Source organism: Arachis ipaensis, chromosome B5 (genome assembly GCF_059453495.1).
Source record: "Arachis ipaensis isolate K30076 ecotype BB chromosome B5, ASM5945349v1, whole genome shotgun sequence".
NCBI lineage: Eukaryota > Viridiplantae > Streptophyta > Magnoliopsida > Fabales > Fabaceae > Arachis > Arachis ipaensis.
This window is the reverse complement of record NC_142440.1, coordinates 63355005-63374499: the sequence shown is the minus strand read 5'-3', so window position 1 is coordinate 63374499 and position 19495 is coordinate 63355005. Positions and strand designations below refer to the sequence as shown.

The following is a 19495-nucleotide window of genomic DNA, read 5'->3' as shown; positions in this document are numbered from 1 at the left end:
TATGGAGAAGGTGATGATCAGTGACACTCATCACCTTTCTCAATCCACGAACGTGTGTCTGACAATCACCTCCGTTCTACATCAGATTGAATGAATATCTCTTGGATTCCTTAATCAGAATCTCCGTGGTATAAGCTAGATTGATGGCGGCATTCATGAGAATCCGGAAAGTCTAAACCTTGTATGTGGTATTCCGAGTAGGATTCAGGGATTGAATGACTGTGACGAGCTTCAAACTCACGAGTGCTGGGCGTAGTGACAGACGCAAAAGGAGGGTGAATCCTATTCCAGCATGATCGGAAACCTCAGATGATTAGCCGTGCTGTGACAGAGCATTTGGACCATTTTCACAAGAGGAGGGGATGTAACCATTGACAACAGTGATGCCCCAACACACAGCTTGCCATAGAAGGACGTGCGTGCGTGAATCAGATGACAGAGGAAAGCAAGGATTCAGAAGACAAAGCATCTCCAAAACTCCAACATATTCTCCATTACTGCATAACAAGTAATCTTTAACCCATGCTCTCTTGTTTATTCGCAATTCAACTGATAAACACAATTGACTTCCTGACTGAGAATTGCAAGATAACCATAGATTGCTTCAAACCAACAATCTCCGTGGGATTCGACCCTTACTCACGTAAGGTATTACTTGGACGACCCAGTGCACTTGCTGGTTAGTGGTACGAGTTGTGAAAAGTGTGATTCACAATTCGTACACCACTAACGTGGTTCTTCCTTGCTTTCTTTGTCCTGAAATCAAGCAATAAAGTGCATCAAAGTTCTAGTCCAAGTCATGAGTCATGCATCATCCAATTTGTCATATAATTCATGCAAAATTCGCATGAAATCATGTAAAGTGCACAATGTATGCTTGAATCAAGATGTAAGTGAATATCTACCCAAAACTAGCTTATTTTCTAAGAAAATGCATGAAACTACCTTAAAAACAGTAAAGAAAAGGTCAGTGAAACTGGCCAAAATGCCCTGGCATCACAACACCAAACTTAAAAGCTTGCTTGTCCCTAAGCAAGTACTGAAACAAGAGAATGATGAATGGAATGCAAAGAGAAATGAGTCATTCTTGTGGAAGTCATGTTCCTGGTTTTATGGTGGTTCCATGCATAGCAACTTAGGTTCATTCCTTCACTGGCTTTCAGACCTTTATCATGTTCTAGAATACTCACTTGATTGCATCCCATGAGACTTTTATTCATTGATCCTTTTTGTTGTCATTTCAGGTCTTATTTGTGTTCTTAGGCTAAGTGCTCTGTAAGGGGGCAACTCTTTAGAATAAGCTTTCAGCCAACACTCCCGAACCAGTTGGTTCAAGGTGCTAGGTGTTGAAGCACCCCTAAGGACTTACTTCCTCAAGTCTCTCCCCCATACATACACACCACAGGCACATGGTTTGTTTATTTTCTTTCCTTGAGGTCTTGGTGTCCAGCACCTCTTTGGGTTACTAAATGTTCTGTAGCAAAGATTGCTCTTGATAGTGGACTTTCAGCTGATAATCCCGGGTTAGTTAACCCAAGTTACCAGGTGATAAAGCACCCCTGAGAGCTTAGTAATCCAAGCAGATCCTTGGTACAGGAACACCACAGACACATCCCTCAAGACTCAAACCCTTGGTGCCTAGCCTCTTTTCTTGCTATTTTTCTTTTATTCTTCAACTTTGATTGTTCTTTCCCTTTTTCTTATTAGGATCTTGTTATTTAGCTAGTCTCATGGGGTGTGTTCAAGCATATGATTCATGACAGATAGTTATCTTCCCACCTTGTGGTTGAACCAACTTAGCTAACTTATGACCACACCACAAACTCAGGAACTTACTCCATAGTATGAACTCCACTCTGGTCTTTTATAAAACACTCATTCTCTTTTCATTTGATTCAAAAGGACAAGCATACAATTAAGTAAGGGAATGATGCAGTAATGACATTCAGACTAGAAAACACAGCCCTAATCAACAAAAAGTTTAAAAGACAGAATTGAAAAAGGTTCAAACTAACAGGGAAGCATGTTCTATTTCATACAAGATCTTCCTTATTTAAAGCATAGAAAAAGATGGACCAAAGAGGGAACTCCACCACCTTTTACTCATGGGGTTGCCCATGCTCTCCCTCTTGCTCGTCCTCTTTGTGTTTACTTGTTGCGCTTGAGCTCCCACCTCCTTTGCCTTTTCCAATCAACTTCTTCCAGAAGCCAGCATCTTCCATCTTCTTCTTTAATGTTTCCTTCTGCTGTTTCACCTTCCTTTCTTCTTGTTCTACAAAATCTTTTTGGACCTCATCATATGTAGGGATGGCATTGTGTAGATGATGCATATGACTAGACATTTAGTTTAACTTGGCTTGAGTGTTTACGTTGAACTCCTCCCTATGTAGTTGCCGTCCTTCATTAAGTACACTGAACTCGTTGAATGCTTTCATCTGAGCTAGCTGCCGCTGGTTGAGTTCTTGCAAGCGCTTATCTTGACGCTCTTGCCTTTCATTCACTTGGTTGATGGCTTGAGTGAGCTGGGAGTAGTGTTCCTGTTGCTGCTCCATTTGTTGTTTCTGTCACTCTTCTTGTTGGCTCATCCAGTTGGACTGAAGGTTTAGTATTTGCTCTTGTCCTTCCATATGTCTCATCCCTAAGTCTTCAATGGCTCTTAGAAGATGATTCAGATTCAAGTTGGTTGGGTCATGCTGTTCTTCTTGTTGATATTCTTCCTTATGAGACTCTTCTTGATGGGCTCCTTCTTTTGGTTTTCGCTTTCTTATTTGAGGTTTTTTTTGTTGTTGGGCGGGCGTAGTATAGATCAGACGCTGGAGTGTAACTAGCCTCCCAGGGTTCACCCAGTCTGGATTGCTATCCTCAAAGACTACCTTGGCTTTTGTGCACAATCTGAGAATGGTGCTGGGGTACCAAAGCCTGGCACCCGAATCAACCTTCTCAGCTGACTCTTGAATGCCCTCAGCTATGAGTTCATGCACATTGATTTCTCCACCCTGTACTAGGCAATGTACCATAGTCGCTCGATTAATATTGACCTCTGAATTATTTGCAGCTGGGAGGATAGACCTCCTCACCAGTTCAAACCATCCCTTGGCTTCTGGGCTAAGGTATCCCCTCTTGATGAACCGGGGTCTCTTATCTGCATACCTTTCCCAGTCAGCTCCTATGACACATATGTCAGTCACTATTTCTTCGAGTTCATCATTGTCAGGGCTCTAACTTATCCTTGCATGATAACTAAGCTCATCAAAATGTGGTGATTTCAGCTGAAGGGCTCTTGTTATAGCATTTGGACTGAAGTCCACCTCTTTTCCTCTTACATAGCTTTTGAAGGTTGGGGCTTTGGTTTAATCTTCTCTAACCACATTTGCATAGAACTCTTTGATGAGGTTTGCATTGATCTTCCCTTCTGGGTTCGTGAGCCTTTGCCACCCTCTTTGTTCAATTTTCTCTCGAATCTGTGGGCACTCATCCTCGTCAATTTGGAATGTTAACTCAGGCAGTATCTTCTTAAGCTTTATCCGTTCAAATTCGAGCTCATGGAACGCAGTTTTGAATCTCTTCTCATCAAAAGGGATGCTCTCCATTGGTTCCTTCCTCTTTTTCCTCTTGGAGCTTGATGCTGCCATGAATTTGAGTTGCTGTGTGAAGAGAGTGGAAGGTACGGATAGATGAGGAATTTGGTTGGTTAGGATAAGGTGTGATGAAGGAATTTGGATGCCAAAGGTGTGAAGTGTGAGAAATAGCACTTTGGGTGTGAAAGGGAAGTACGGAGTAGGATTCACTTATATAGGGAAGTGAAGAGGAGATGAAAGGTGTGGATTGATGGGGTTGGTGTATGATGAACAGATGGGGTTTTGTATGGAATAAGCACAAGGATTACCAACTTTATGATGGGGTTGGTTCAGTTTCCAAGTTTGTTCTTCTTCCAATGTTGCATGGCAACCATTCCCAATGCATTCCCCCTTGAGACACGTGTGAAATATTCTCCTTTTATGTTATCCGAACCTTCCTCATTTAATTGTCCAATCAATCCCCTTCAATGCTCCTTTCCCTTTTCCTATAAAAATAAAATAAGAAAAATTAATATCATTGAGAAATTAAACTTTATGGCTAGAATAATAAAGAAAAAGAACTAGATTGTTTATTCATGAACACCAACTAACTAACTAACTGTGTATCCTTATATGCACATTGGTGGCACCTTGGGTGACACCAAACTTAGTTTGTAGCACTGTGATGAAAAAGTTTGTTCAAGGCTCCAAGATTAGCATGCTCTGGTTTGCATTCATGCATCTCTCGGCATGCTTTGAACACCACTTATTCTTCACTATATATTGCATAATAAGGATTTCACCAAGTGTTTGTCAAGTTTGGGTTAGAATTCATGAATATTGACTTATTCACTATTTTCTAAAAGCATATAAAACATGGGTTGCCTACAATAAAGCGCTTCTTTAGCGTCACTAGCTTGACGTTTCTCCTTCATCAGGGAGGTTGATAATGCTTCAAGTCCTCCCCTCTTGCTGTGGACCTATATCCATTGGTTGTATCAATGATCTCTACATGTTCCAAGGAGAGAACTCTGTTGATAGTGAAGACCTTAGGTAACTGAGATGGTACATTGGGGAGATCAGGGGGGATATCTGGGAAGTAAGCTGAGATCACTTTATCCCCTGGAGAGAAGTCTTCGGTAGGGATCTTCTTGTTCCTCCACCTCCTTGGTACCTTCTTCTTTGTTCCTTGTGATGCTGTCTTACTCTTTGTGACCTCCTCCTCTAAGGAAATGTGGTTACTGGTCTCATATGATTCTGGTGGTTTGGGTTCCTCCTGATTTTCTTTGAGCTGTGGGAATTGTTGGTTGCCTTGTTCATCAATCAAGGGAGTTCCCAGATATGCTGGTTGTGCTTCAGTGCTTGTTTCTTCCTTCAGTATCTCACTATGATTCTTCCTTGGTTCCTTGTTCTCTTGATCTGTTTCTTGTGAGAGTTTGAAGACATTAAAGCTGAGTTGTTCATCATGGATCCTCAAGATTAGCTCCCCTCGCTCTACATCTATGAGTTCTCTGGCTATAGCTAGGAATGGTCTTCCCAATATGATTGGGTGAGTGTGACTCTCTTCCATATCCAATATGACAAAGTCTGTTGGGAGGAAGTATTTCCCAACCTTTACCAACACATTTTCCACCACTCCTATTGCTTGTTTTTGAGTTTTATCAGCTAGCCTGATGACTACATCTGTGGGCATTATCTCATTGATCTGCAGCCTTTTCATAAGGGATAAAGGTATTAAGTTGATGCTTGCTCCCAAATCACAGAGTGCTTTATCAAACATTGTTTCTCCTATGGCATAGGGGATGTGAAAACTCCCTGGGTCCTTTTTTTGTAGGCAACTCTGGTTGAATGAGGGCGCTGCACTCCTTGTTCATTACTATAGTTTGGCCTCCCTTGAGTGAGCTTTTCCTAGAAAGCAGTTCCTTCATATACTTGATGTATGCAGGCATTTGTTGGATGGTCTTGATGAATGGTATGTTTACATGCAGAGATACAAACAAGTCAAGAAATCTTGAGTATATTATCTTCTCCATAGCACCATTGAGTAGTTGGGAAAAGGGTGCATAGAGTCTCAGCAGCTCCTGTTGTGAGATTTTTGGTTCTTGGTGATCTTTTTCCTTCTTCTCTGCTGAGGTATCTCCAGGTTGTTCTGACGGCTTGTTTGGCTTGTCCTTAGTCTCCTTACCACTTATAGTGACCATCTTGCAATCTTCCCATCTTACTTTCTTTATTTCACCTCTCAGATTTTTCTCTGTGTCACTTGGGAATCCATCTGTAGGTTTGGGAATCTACTCAAAGAGATACCCCACTTGAGATTCCAACCTCTTGATGGTGTCTCCCTGGTTCTTAAAATTTGCTCGCACTTCCTCCTTGAACACCTTGTTGTCTTGGATCTCTTGGCATATGCCTTCAAGAAGGTTCTCAATCCTTGAGAGTCTGTCATCAGATGATGGTAGGTTGGGATTGGAGGTAGAAGGATGAGGAGTGTTATTTTGGTTTTGATATGGGTGTGGAGAGGTGTTGTTATGGTGGTGTTGATATGTTCTCTGTGTGAATTGTTGGTGGGCTGCATTGTTGTTGGGGTTGTGACGTCTCTGATCTTGGCTTTGATCTTGTTGATTCCCCCACCCAAAGTTTGGGTGATTCCTCCAACCAGGGTTGTAGGTCTTGGAGTATGGGTCATGATTTTGTCTAGGTGAATTTCCAATGTAGTTGGCTTGCTCCTGCTCACTCTCTGCCTCTGCATTCACTCCCTCTTGGGTTGTTGATGAGGTGGTGATTGCTGCTACTTGGTTCCTCTCCATCTTCTTGGTGAGGTCAGCTAATTGCTTGGTTATGAGCTTGTTTTGGGCCAGCAGAGCATCTACATTGTTTAGCTCCATCACTCCTCTAGTGTTCCCTCTTTCGGAGGCATAGAAGTAGTCATTCTCTGCTACAGTTTCAATGACATCTATGGCCTCCTCAATGGTCTTCTTCTTGTTCAGAGATCCCCCGGATGAGTGGTCTACTGCTTTCTTTGATTCATAAGAAAGGCCTTCATAGAAAATGTGTAGCTGCACCCATTCATTGAACATATCTGGTGGACACCTCCTTGTTAGGTCCTTAAACCTCTCCCATGCTTCATATAGAGTCTCACCATCCTGTTGCCTGAAAGTTTGAACCTCAGCTCTCAGCCTGTTGATTCTTTGAGGAGGATAGAATCTGGCTAAAAATTTGTTCACCACATCTTCCCAGGTTGTCAAACTCTCCTTAGGGAAGGATTCCAGCCATTTAGATGCCTTATCCTTGAGTGAGAAAGGGAACAAAAGTAGTCTATAGGTGTCAGGATGAACACCATTAGACTTCCCAGTATCGCATATCCTCAGGAAGGTTGTTAGATGTTGATTGGGGTCTTCTTGGACGCCTCCTCTGAATGAACAGTTGTTCTGAACAAGGGTGATGAGCTGTGATTTTAGTTCAAAGTTGTTGGCATGTATGGTTGGCTTTTGAATGGTACTCCCACAGTTTCCTGGATTTGGGTTGATGTAGGAGCCTAGAACTCTTCTCTCTTGCCCAGCATGATTTGCTAGACCTTCTCTGCCATGGTTGTGAGCTTCTTCTTCATGATGGTTTTCCATATTCTCTTCCATGTTTGGTTCAAAGTATTCCTCCTCTTCCTCGGTACTAACTACTCTTTTTCCTCTTGCTTCCCTCCTTAGTCTAAGGAAGGTCCTCTCAGGTTCAGAATCAAATGAAGTTGAAGCCCCACTTCTCCTCCCTGTTATACAACCAATAAGGTACAAGCAAGGAAATAGATCCAGAAACTATTCTAAAAAAAATTGCTGTTAGTGTGAGTGATGCAATATATCAAACAGTTAGTGGGTGAGTGAAACAGAGTGTAAACAACCGAAATAAAGGGGTTAAAGAGATGGGAATACAAAACAACTGAAACCGAAAGTAAAGTGCTCAAATAGAAATTTAAATCAACAGAATAACAAATGCTCAATCTAGTGATCCTCCAACTTAATCATTGTTGATACAAAATCAATCCCCGGCAACGGCGCCAAAAACTTGATACGCACAAGACTTGTCTCTCAACAAATTTTCTTCGGCAAGTGTACCGAATTTGTCGTCAAGTAAAAACTCACAATAGAGTGAGGTCGAATCCCACAGAGATTGATTGATTAAGCAACTTTAATTAGAGGAATGTTCTAGTTGAGCGAACCAGAATTTGATGTGAGATTTGCAGAAAATTAAATGGCAGGAAAGTAAATAGCAGAAACATTAAATGCTAGAAATAAAGAGCTGAATGTAAATGGCAGAAAGTAAATTGCAGAATCTTAAATGGGAATGGGGTAATTTCTCATAAAAGTAAATGACAAAAATTAAAGAGAATGGGTAAGATCAAAAATGGGGAGTTCATTGGGCTCAGGAGATGTTGCATTCTCCGGATCAAGTTCATTTTCATCTCTTCCTCAATCAATGCATTCATTGATCTCCTTGGCAATCTTAAGTGATCGAATTCTAATTTCTTGGTAATTCAATCTCTCAAATCTTGATCAATAGCCAAGTCCTTGGTCAATTGCTCATGAGAAGAGATGAAGTATGGTCACTGATTATACCACATGCATTTCCCAAATCAAGTGTTGGTAGGATTATAGTCACATATCCATCCAAACCCAATTTGGTCCAGCATGAGAAAGCATTTCTAGCATGATCTCTTCATTCCTCTTTCAAGGTTCAGAAGAGATCCAAGTATGAATAGCTTCTTTTCCAAGATAACTATCCAATTGGATGAAGATCGAAAGCTTTCTAGTAAAATCAAGAGAAAAGATAGAAGAAGGAGAATGAAAACTAATATTGATCCATCAAATTACAACAGAGCTCCCTAACCCAATGAAAGGAGTTTTGTTGTTCATAGCTCTGGAAAATGAAAACAAAGATGGAGAATACATGATGAAAGTAAACTTAGAAGGGCAGAGAAAGTAAAATACAGAGAGTAGTTCTATGCCAAAGGCTCTCTAAAGTTTTCCAACTCCCTAACTAATTCAAAGCTACTCCTATATATACTACTCTTCCGATCTTCTAGTTGGTTCTTCAAGTCTTGGGTATGGGCCTCTGAATCTTCAGTTTGAAGCAGTTATCCTTTTCATTGGGCTTAGCTTTGCTTGCAGAGAGAAAAGGTGAAGTAAGCAGGGACTTTGGCTCAGGACGTTAGTGGTGTCAACGTTAAGTGAAAGTGTGGGTTCGAGAACGTTAGTGACAATCACCTTTTTCACTAATGTTCCTAACCAAAATATGATCACGTTGACTTCAACGTTAGTGGCACTAACGTGACCACTAACGTTGCCTCTTGGTCCTTCACACACATTATTGGGACTTACCTTTCCCAATAATGTGGAGAGTCCTCCCTTGTCCCTACGTTAGAGTCCACGTTAACTAGGTTAACGTGGCTTCTAACGTAGCAGTGCCAATTCTTCGAGAACGTTAGTGACACTTTTCTTTGTCACTAACGTTCCAATGTGCCCCTATTTCCCACGTTAGAGTCCACGTTAACTAAGTTAACGTGGCTTCTAACGTAGTCATGCTAGCCATCTCCAACGTTAGTGACAAAGGTGAGTGTCACTAACGTTGGCTCATCATCTCTTTATCCACCTTAGCTTCCATGTTAACTAAGTTAACGTGGGAGTTAACGTTGCTCATGGTGGCTCTTGGTGGTTCACCCCAACGTTAGTGACAAAGGTAAGTGTCACTAATGTTGGCTATCAATTGCTCTCTCCACGTTAGCTTCCACGTTAACTAAGTTAACGTGGCTTATGGAGGCTTGGCCAACGTTAGTGACAAAGGTGAATGTCACTAATGTTGGCTTCTCTTTTGCTTCTTAACGTTAGAGCCCACGTTAACTAAGTTAACGTTGCTCTTAACGTGGCCACTTATGAGCTTAGTCCAACGTTAGTGACAAAGGTAAGTGTCACTAACGTTGGCTCCATTTTCTTTCTTCCACGTTAGAGTTCACGTTAACTTAGTTAACGTGACTCTTAACGTGGGTTATGATGGCTTCGAGGGCGTTATTGGCGATTACTTTTCTCATTAACGTTGCAAGCTAGCTCCCATTCCACGTTAGTGGTCACGTTAGTTAGACTAACGTGGCTGCTAACGTGGTTCTTCCTTGCTTCCTTTGTCCTGAAATCAAGCAATAAAGTGCATCAAAGTTCTAGTCCAAGTCATGAGTCATGCATCATCCAATTTTTCATATAATTCATGCAAAATTCGCATGAAATCATGTAAAGTACACAATATATGCTTGAATCAAGATGTAAGTGAATATCTACCCAAAACTAGCTTATTTTCTAAGAAAATGCATGAAACTACCTTAAAAACAGTAAAGAAAAGGTCAGTGAAACTGGCCAAAATGCCCTGGCATCACCGAGCGTTAGTGATGCTTGTCACAAGGCTCCCATCTAGCGCAACAAATTGGCACGCAAGGGAGGCAGCACCAAGGCTTGGTGCGCACCAACAAGGCAACATGGAAGCTGCGCTCTTGGCATCAACCGAGCGCTATGAGGCCTGACATGGGAGGCTTGGCATGCACAACAAATTGCCAAGGACAACAAAAGGGAGAGTGCTGCGCTCCCTTGGTTAACCGAGCTTGACCCTGGGAGTGCACCATAATCCAAAAATTCAACCAAAAATCATTTAAATTCAATTTTCCACAAAATTAAAAAGCCCACTCCAAAATTCTAAAATCTAAAAATAGGAAGTGTATAAATAGAAGCTAGTTTGATTTAGAGGAGGACTTTTTTTTTTGCTTTTACACTTTTTCATCTTTTCGATCTTTTTTTTTTGAACTTTTTAGAACTTCACTTGTCATTTTTCATTTTCATTTTCTAGCTGGGAATTCAGGAATTGGGAAGGAGAATTGAATTCTCTTCCTCTCTGTTCTTACTTCTACATTCTTCATTTTTTGTTTTGAATCTTGGATTGAGAATTGAAGGAATTCTGTTTCATTCTTGATCTGAGATCTCTCTTTGTTTACTTTCTGTATAATTTCAAAGAATTGTGAATTTAGATCTAAGGTTCCTTTACTATTTTCATTTTTTACTTCTTCTGCAATTGTTCTCTGTTGGATCAAGAAAGGAATTGAGATTTAGACTTGTTCTCTAGTCTCATTCAACCCCTGAGATCTTTAACTTCTCTTTCAGTTAATGCAATTGAGCTACATTGACTTTCTATTTTGCTTCTTTAAGCAATTCTTCTTTTCTGTTTAGATCTGCTACTCTTTAATTCATCTTTTACTTCTCTGTTGAATGTCATTTACTTTTTCTTGTTTAATTTCTGAAATCCCAGCTCCCAAAGCCCTTTATGATTCAAGCAATTTACATTTCTTGTAATCTAAGTTTCAGCTATTTATATTTCTTGCAATCTAAGCTTCTATCATTTATATTACTTGCACTTTAAGATTCAGCTTCTTTACTTCCTTTGCCCTTTAATTTACAGTCCATTACCCCTCTCCCTTTAAATTTCATGCCATTTAGCTTCTGTTGAATACAAATCACTCAAATCAACACTTGTTCGCTTAACTAAATCAACCACCTAACCAAAATTGCTCAATCCTTCAATCCCTGCGGGATCAACCTCACTCATGTGAGTTATTATTACTTGATGTGACCCGGTACACTTGCCGGTGAGTTTTGTGTTGGATCATTTTCCACACATCACAGGACGTGAGGCTCCATGCTGAGGCACGCTGGAAGCTTCCGATTTTGCGAAGATCTTTATCTTTTGGGCTTTATTTTGGTTATTTTTATTTTGGCACTCTTCTGTTTATCTATCCATGTTAGTTTATCTTTTTTCTGTGTATCGCTTACATTATCTCATTCGTGAGTTTTGCGCTTTTCAATTTAGTGATTCTGATATACCATTTTCAACAAAGGCTCCTAGTTATAAATATTTTTCACACTACTATATATACTAAATTTTATTTTTAGAGGTCGTAATACCTAACCACCTCTGTCTTATGACTTAAGCATAAGGCTCTGTGTGGTAGGGTGTTACAGCTGGTCTTTGTGTTGAGGTATTTCTCCTTTGTTCTTATTCAATATACCATGTTCTATTGATTAGTCTATTTGACAGAGTGTGGTGTTGGCTTTGATATGATAATTAACTAAAAGTTTGATTTCTTTATCCATTTATTTATTAATAACTTTTATTATTTATAGCTTGAGAATGTGGACAGGCTCCATCTACTTTCTGTTGATGATGATAAAGAGCAGTGCATTCAAATACCATGTTGATTTTTGGTTATCACTGCTAGAATTTAACATGTTATGGAGGTTGATGCTGAGGCACACACCTATGATGATGAGGTCATCAAGAAAGCTGAAACAATGGGAAAGCCCAGCCTTGTAGAAATCAATGTAAAATAGGATAGCTTTATATCCACTATGGAAACTACTAGAGCCATAAAAGCCTCTCAGTTGTTGCTAAATGCCACTGAAATCCTAAAGCAGAAGCTGGATGTTGTACGTCTATCTGAGGACATAGTGGAGGCTAATGATCAGTTTGGTGAATTGGGTGCACATATGCAAGGAGGTTGATCAAAATTATTGTTAGATAGCATCGCAAAGTTATTGGAATCTCCATTCATGTATTAGGAATACATGTGTAGTTGTTATGACATTGATTTTGGTATTTTGTTATACTGTCATGTGATTAAATACTTTTTTAGTGAAAATTTTATGTATGTTAGACTGGTTGATTTAAAATTATTGGTCATTGTCTAAATTTAAAAATTATTTATGAATTTTGTAAAGTTTTATTACGAAGATTAAAAAAAGTGACTGAACAAACCTTTTGCCATGCTTTAAAAGTGTAGCCATATTGTACAACAGTCATCAACAGCCACGCTTTAAAACCGTAGCCATATCTCTTGCTATTAGCACGCTTTAAAAGCGTAGCTATATTTCACGCTATGTGCACGCTTTAAAAGTGGTGTGGCAAAATCGTGATCGTTCATTCCTTGGTAACGGCACTAAAAAGTTAATACTCATGTTCATAATCTTAATTCTTTGTCACAACTTTGCACAACTAACCAGCAAGTGCACTGGGTCGTCCAAGTAATAAACCTTACGTGAGTAAGGGTCGATCCCACGGAGATTGTCGGCTTGAAGCAAGCTATGGTCACCTTGTAAATCTCAGTCAGGCGGATTCAAATGGTTATGGTGTTTTAATAATTAAAATATAAATAAAACGTAAAATAAAGATAGAGATACTTATGTAATTCATTGGTGAGAATTTCAGATAAGCGTATAGAGATGCTTAGTTCCTTCTGAATCTCCGTGTTCCTACTGCTTTCATCCAATCCTTCATACTCCTTTCCATGGCAAGTTGTATGTAGGGCATCACCGTTGTCAATGGCTACTTCCCGTCCTCTCAGTGAAAATGGTCCAAGATGCGCTGTCACCGCACGGCTAATCATCTGTCGGTTCTCGATCATACTGGAATAGGATTCAGTAATCCTTTTGCATCTGTCACTATGCCCAGCACTTGCGAGTTTGAAGCTCGTCACAGCCATCCCTTTCCAGATCCTACTCGGAATACCACAGACAAGGTTTAGACTTTTCGGATCTCAAGAATGGCCGCCAATAATTCTAGCCTATACCACGAAGACTCTGATCATAAATCAGGAGGCTAAGAGATATGCATTCAAGCTTGTTTTCATGTAGAACGGAAGTGTTTGTCAGGCACGCGTTCATAAGTGAGAATGGTGATGAGCGTCACATAATCATCATATTCATCATGTTTTTATGTGCGAATGAATATCTTAGAGAAGAAATAGGCTTGAAATGAATAGAAAGACAATAGTACTTTGCATTAATTCATGAGGAACAGCAGAGCTCCACACCTTAATCTATGGTGTGTAGAAAATCTACCGTTGAAAATACATAAGTGATGAAGGTCCAGGCATGGCCGAATGGCCAGCCTCCCAAAGAGGGTTCAATCATCAAAACATGATCAAAAGATGATCCGAAGATGTAAATACAATACTAAAAAGTCCTATTTATACTGAACTAGTTACTAGGGTTACAGAAATAAGTAAATGATGCAGAAATCCACTTCTGGGCCCACTTGGTGTGTGCTTTGGCTGAGCATTGAAGCTTTCATGTGTAGTGGTCTTCATTGGAGTTAAACGCCAGTTTGTAACCTGTTCCTGGCATTTAACTCTGCTTTGCAACCGGTTTTTGGCATTTAACTCCAGAATAGGGCAGAGAGCTGGCGTTGAACGCCAGTTTGCATCATCTAAACTCAGGCAAAGTATGAACTATTATATATTTCTGGAAATCTCTGGATGTCTACTTTCCAAAGAAACTAAGAGCGCGCCATTTGGACTCCTGTAGCCCCAAAAAATTCACTTTGAGTGTAGGGAGGTCAGAATCCAACAGCATCTGCAGTCCTTCTTCAACCTCTGAATCTGATTTTTGCTCAAGTCCCTCAATTTCAGCCAGAAATACCTGAAATCACAGAAAAACACACAAACTCATAGTAAAGTCCAGAAATGTGATTTTTATTTAAAAACTAATAAAAATATATTAAAAACTAATCAAATCATACTAAAAAATATGTAAAAACAATGCCAAAAAGCGTATAAATTATCCGCTCATCACAACACCAAACTTAAATTGTTGCTTGTCCCCAAGCAACTGAAAATCAAATAGGATAAAAAGAAGAGAATATACTATAAATTCCAAAATATCAATGAAACTTAGCTCCAATCAGATGAGCGGGACTAGTAGCTTTTTGCCTCTTGAATAGTTTTGGCATCTCACTTTATCCATTGAAGTTCAGAATGATTGGCATCTATAGGAACATAGAATTTAGATAGTGTTATTGATTTTCCTAGTAAAGTATGTTGATTCTTGAACACAGCTATTTCATGAGTCTTGGCCGTGGCCCTAAGCACTTTGTTTTCCAGTATTACCACCGGATACATAAATGCCACAGACACATAATTGGGTGAACCTTTTAGATTGTGACTCAGCTTTGCTAAAGTCCTCAATTAGAGGTGTCTAGAGTTCTTAAGCACACTCTTCTTTCTGCTTTGGACCTTGACTTTAACCGCTCAGTCTCAAGTTTTCACTTGACACCTTCACGCCACAAGCACATGGTTAGGGACAGCTTGGTTTAGCTGCTTAGGCCAGGATTTTATTCCTTTAGGCCCTCCTATCCATTGATGCTCAAAGCCTTGGATCCTTTTTATTACCCTTGCCTTTTGGTTTTAAGGGCTATTGACTTTTTGCTCTTGCCTTTTGGTTTAAAGAGCTTTTGGCTTTTTCTGCTTGCTTTTTCTTTTTCTTTCTGTTTTTTTTTGCCATTTTTATTTTCTCTTTTTTTTTCGCAAGCTTTTGTATTCACTGCTTTTTCTTGCTTCAAGAATCAATTTTATAATCTTTTAGATTATCAATAACATTTCTCCTTTTTCATCATTCCTTCAAGAGCCAACATATTTAACATTCATAAACCACAATATCAAAGGACATATACACTGTTCAAGCATTCATTCAGAAAACAAAAAGTATTGTCACCACATCAAAATAATTAAACTAGTTTCAAGGATGAATTCGAAACAATGTACTTCTTGTTCTTTTGTTTTTAGAACAGTTTTCATTTAAGAGAGGTGATGGATTCATAGGACATTCATAGCTTTAAGACATAGACACTTAGACACTAATGATCATATAGTAAAGACACAAACATAAATAAAACATAAAGCATAGTAAACGAAAAATAGGAAAATAAGAACAAGGAGATTAAGGAACGGGTCCACCTTAGTGAGGGTGGCATCTTCCTCTTCTTGAAGAACCAATGGTGCTCTTGAGCTCCTCTATGTCTCTTCCTTGTCTTTGTTGCTCTTCCCTCATAGCTCTTTGATCTTCTCTAATCTCATGGAGGATGATGGAGTGCACTTGGTGCTCCATCCTTAGTTGTCCCATATTGGAGCTTAATTCTCCTAGGAAAGTGTTGATTTGCTCCCAATAGTTCTGTGGAGGGAAGTGCATCCCTTGAGGCATCTCAGGGATTTCATGGTAAGGAATTTCCTCATGCTCTTGTTGAGGTCTATGATCTCTTGTTTGCTCTATCCTTTTCTTAGTGATGGGCTTATCCTCATCAATGAGGATGTCTCCCTCTATGTCAATTCCAGCCAAATTGCAAAGGTGACAAATGAGGTGAGGAAAGGCTAACCTTGCCAAAGTGGAAGACTTGTCAGCCACCTTATAGAGTTCTTGAGGTATAATCTCATGAACTTCCACTTCCTCCCCAATCATGATACTATGGATCATGATGACCTGGTCTATAGTAACTTCAGACCGGTTGCTAGTAGGAATGATTGAGCGTTGAATAAACTCCAACCATCCTCTAGCTACAGGCTTAAGGTCCAGTCTTCTCAATTGAACCGGCTTGCCTTTTGAGTCAACTTTCCATTGAGCTCCTTCCACACATATGTCCATGAGGACTTGGTCCAACCTTTGATCAAAGTTGACCCTTCTAGTGTAGGGGCGTGCGTTTTCTTGCATCATTGGCAAGTTGAACACCAACCTTACATTTTCTAAACTAAAATCTAAGTAATTCCCCCGAACCATTGTAAGCCAATTCTTTGGATTCGGGTTCACACTTTGATCATGGTTCCTAGTGATCCATGCGTTTGCATAGAACTCTTGAACCATTAAGATCCCGACTTGTTGAATGGGGTTGGTGAGAACTTCCCAACCTCTTCTTCAGATCTCATGTCGGATCTCTGGATACTCATTCTTTTTGAGTTTGAAAGGAACCTCAGGGATCACTTTCTTCTTGGCCACAACTTCATAGAAGTGGTCTTGATGGACCTTTGAGATGAATCTCTCCATCTCCCATGACTCAGAGGTGGAAGCAATTGCCTTTCCTTTCCTCTTTCTTGAGGTTTCTCTGGCCTTAGGTGCCATTAATGGTTATGGAAAAAACAAAAAGCAATGCTTTTACCACACTAAACTTAAAATATTTGCTCGTCCCCGAGCAAAAGAAGAAATAAAGAAGGAGAAGAAGAAGAAAAATGGAGGAGAGGGAGAGAGGTGTGTATTCGGCCAAGGGGAACAAGAAAGAGTTGTGTTGTGTGAAAATGAAGAAGGAATGAGGGGTTTATATAGGAGTGGGGGAAGGTTTAGGGTTCGGCCATTAGGGTTGGGTTTGGGAGGGAAAAGAGTTTGAATTTTGGAGGTAGGTGGGGTTTTGGGGAAGAGAGGATGGATGTGAGTGGTGAAGAGGTGATGGGGAAGAGTGATTGAGGTGATTGGTGAAGGGTATTTGTGACAGAGAGTTATGAAAAGGTGTGAAGAGGAGAGAAGAAAAGGTAGGGATCCTGTGGGGTCCACAGATCCTGAGGAGATCCTGTAGGGTCCACAGATCCAGTGGGGTCAAGGACTTAACATCCTTGCTCCAATTAGGCATGTAAAACGCCCTTAGTATGCATGTCTGGCGTTAAACGCCAGCTTGCTGCTTGTTTCTGACGTTTAACACCACTTCCATGCTCTGTTCTGGCGTTAAACGCCAGTCTGGTGCTTGTTTTTGGCATTTAACGCCAGCTTGATGCTTCTTTCTAGCGTTAAACACCAGTTTGATGCTTCTTACAGGTGTTTAAATGCCACTGAGTTCTTCCTCCAGGGTGAGCTATTTTTAAAGCTATTTTTCATTTTGTTTTTTATTTTTTAGTAGTTTTTGTGCCTCCACATAATCATCAACCTAAAAAAATATAAAATAACAATAGAAAATAAATAGATATAATTAAATAACATTGGGTTGCCTCCCAACAAGCGCTTCTTTAATGTCAATAGCTTGACAGTGGGCTCTCATGGAGCCTCACAGATGTTCAGAGCATTGTTGGGACCTCCCAACACCAAACTTAGAGTTTGAATGTGGGGGTTCAACACCAAAATTAGAGTTTGGTTGTGGCCTCCCAACACCAAACTTAAAGTTTGACTGTGGGGGCTTTGGTTGACTCTGCAGTGAGAGAAGCTTTTCATGCTTACTCTCCATGGTTATAGAAGGAGAACCTTGAGTCTTAAACACAAGGTAGTCCTCATTCAGTTGAAGGACCAACTCTCCTCTGTCCACATCAATCACAGCTTTTGCTGTGGCTAGGAAGGGTCTTCCAAGGATGATGGATTCATCCTCATCCTTCCCAGTGTCTAGGATTATAAAATCAGCAGGGATGTGAAGGCCTTCAACCTTTACTAGCACATCCTCTACTAGTCCATAAGCCTGTTTTCTTGAGTTGTCTGCCATCTCTAATGAGATTCTAGCAGCTTGTACCTCAAAGATCCAAAGTTTCTCCATTATAGAGAGTGGCATTAAGTTTATGCCTGACCCTAGGTCACACAGAGCCTTCTCAAAGGTTATGGTGCCTATGTTACAGGGAATTAGGAATTTACCAGGATCCTGTTTCTTTTGAGGTAGAGTTTGCTGAACCAAGGCATTTAGTTCCTTGATGACCAATGGAGGTTCATCCTCCCAAGTCTCATTGCCAAATAATTTGGTATTCAGCTTCATGATTGCTCCTAAATATTGAGCAACTTGCTCTTCAGTAATTTCTTCATCTTCTTCAGAAGATAAATAGTCATGAGAGCTCATGAATGGTAAAAGGAGGTTCAATGGAATCTCTATGGTCTCTAGATGAGCCTCAGATTCCTTTGGTTCCTCAAAGGGAAATTCCTTATTGGTCACTGAGCGTTCCAGGAGGTCTTCCTCACTAGGATTCACGTCCTCCTCCTCCTCTCTGGTTCGGCCACACCAAGTAAGGTAATGGCCTTGCACTCTCTTTTTGGATTCTCTTCTGTATTGCTTGGGAGAGTACTAGGAGGAGTTTTAGTGACTCTTTTACTTAGCTGGCCCACTTGTGCCTCCAAATTTCTAATGGAGGACCTTGTCTCATTCATGAAACTTAGATTGGCCTTAGATAGATCAGAGACTATATTTGCTAAGCTAGATGGATTCTGCTCAGAATTCTCTGTTTGTTGCTGAGTGGATGATGGAAAAGGTTTGCTATTGCTGAACCTGTTTCTTCCACCATTATTAAAGCCTTGTTGAGGCTTTTGTTGATTCTTCCATGAGAAATTTGGATGATTTCTCCATGAGGGATTATAGGTGTTTCCATAGGGTTCACCCATGTAATTCACCTCTGCTATTGCAGGGTTCTCAGGATCATAAGCTTCTTCTGCAGAAGATGCCTCTTGGGTACTGTTGGATGCAGCTTGCAATCCATTCACACTCTGAGAAATCATATTGACTTGCTGAGTCAATATTTTATTCCGAGCCAATATGGCATTCAGAGTATCAATTTCAAGAACTCCCTTCCTCTGAGGCATCCCATTACTCACAGGATTCCTTTCAGAAGTGTACATGAACTGGTTATTTGCAACCATGTCAATGAGTTTCTGAGCTTCTGCAGGCGTTTTCTTTAGGTGAATGGATCCACCTGCAGAATGGTCCAATAACATCTTTGATAATTCAGACAGACCATCATAGAATATATCCAGGATGGTCCATTCTGAAAGCATGTCAGAAGGACACTTTTTGGTCAGTTGCTTGTATCTCTCCCAAGCTTCATAGAGGGATTCAACTTCTTTCTGTTTGAAGGTTTGAACATCCACTCTAAGCTTGCTAAGCTTTTGAGGAAGAAAGAACTTGGCTAAGAAAGCCGTGACCAGCTTATCCCAAGAGTTCAGGCTATCTTTAGGTTGAGAGTCCAACCATATTCTAGCTCTGTCTCTCATAGCAAATGGGAAAAGGATAAGCCTGTAGACCTCGGGATCAACCCTATTGGTCTTAACAGTATCACAGATCTGCAAGAATTCAGTTAAGAACTGAAAAGGATCTTCTGATGGAAGTCCATGAAACTTGCAGTTCTGTTGCATCAGAGAAACTAATTGAGG

The 19495-nt window shown here is 40.3% G+C and overlaps 2 non-coding genes across 2 annotated transcripts; both read left to right on the top strand.

Moving 5' to 3' along the window:
• Positions 1-6626: 6626 nt before the first annotated feature.
• Positions 6627-6733, top strand: LOC148564428 (small nucleolar RNA R71). The gene has a single exon (XR_015884605.1). It is a non-coding gene; the product is annotated as a small nucleolar RNA R71 (small nucleolar RNA).
• A 12381-nt stretch (positions 6734-19114) lies between these two features.
• LOC148564427 (small nucleolar RNA R71) lies at positions 19115-19222 on the top strand. The gene has a single exon (XR_015884295.1). It is a non-coding gene; the product is annotated as a small nucleolar RNA R71 (small nucleolar RNA).
• Positions 19223-19495: the final 273 nt, after the last annotated feature.